Here is a 1,380-nt window from a genome sequence, read left to right as displayed (position 1 = left end):
CAGGGCCGGACTGGGAACCTAAAGCAGCCCGGGCAATTTTGTTAGCAGATAAACCCAGCTCCTTGTGGCTCGGTGAATGTTTGCATTGTTCAGCATTCTGTCCATCATTTGTTCTTTTTGCTTTTGTTGCCCCAAGTAGGAAGGGTATGCCCAGATGTGAGTCCCGTGCTCACTGCACCACTGGATTCAAAGCAGCCTGGCTGATGAGGGGTGTTGTATGTTTCCAGTCCAAGGAGTACCTGGCTTGGCAATTCGGGCTGGACTGTTCCCATAGGGAACAGGGTCAAGACTGATTTGCACATGGCAGGGTTCAAACTAGGGTTGCATGGTGAGCAAAAGAACACTGGATTAAAGCCAGATCTTTGTGACTGGGGATGAATGTTTGCATTGTTCAGCATTCAGTCCATCATTTGTTCTTTTTGCGTTTGTAGCCGATATGGAAAACCATCCCTCAGTAACAAAACCGGCCCCCATCACTGCAGAAACGTCCCTTACCCTTACAGCCTTACGGTGAAATGGCCAATGCCCACTACAGCCAGTCCGACCTTGCCTCAGACAGCCGCTCCCGCTGATAGTTACTTTGAGGCAAAGTCTTTTCCAAATACAACTCATATCACCAAGGTTCACTACTGAGGGTGACAGTACAGAAGACACAGGAAGGATCTGCTTCCAGCTGCATTTTCGATGGGAACAAACTTCATTCTGCTTCATCGGGTCATAAATCCACTGGTTCAGATTGAGAGAGACGTCTCAAACACCTTGTTTACAGTAGCAACAATATTGTAACGTGCTTCATGCAACAAATCTGGTTTGTTAATTTATAAAATATGACACAGAAAATACATTTGAAAAACGGTGAGTCAGCACAATAAGTATACAAACAAGCATTGGCATAGCCAATAGGTCTCGTCTTTGGGACCTTATAAGTGTTAGCTATTAGTGCAGCTCCTTAAAAAAAGTGTTCTTGCTTGCTGTATAGAGTCTGTTGGGAGTCTTTAGAAACTATTATTAAGACTGGTGGATTATACAATAGCAGCAGCAGCAATGCCAAACGGTGGGGGAAGGTGCTGCACAGCCTGAAGGACCTGCCAAAAGAAGCTGTGCTGTTTGCCTTTTAAATCCCATGCTGATTTCAGCTGGTTTTTGGAGAAGTTATACTGCGTGGCTTTTTTATTGTGTGACAGTATGCAAATTGTCTTTTCTCACAGTACCTGTAAACTGCTGCTGCTTAAGGAAGAGAATCATATTTTAAATGTGTTTACAAAAGTTTGTTGAACAAGGTACCATTACCCTCCTTTCCCATCACAAATATCAACAGTAGGAAACACAGCACAGCTGGATTTTATAATACCTCTCAGACATAAACCGCTACATAAGTTC

Source organism: Lissotriton helveticus, chromosome 3_1 (genome assembly GCF_964261635.1).
Source record: "Lissotriton helveticus chromosome 3_1, aLisHel1.1, whole genome shotgun sequence".
In the NCBI taxonomy this organism is placed as follows: Eukaryota; Metazoa; Chordata; class Amphibia; order Caudata; family Salamandridae; genus Lissotriton; species Lissotriton helveticus.
The sequence above is the reverse complement of the archived record's forward strand: the minus strand, read 5'-3'. Positions refer to the sequence as shown.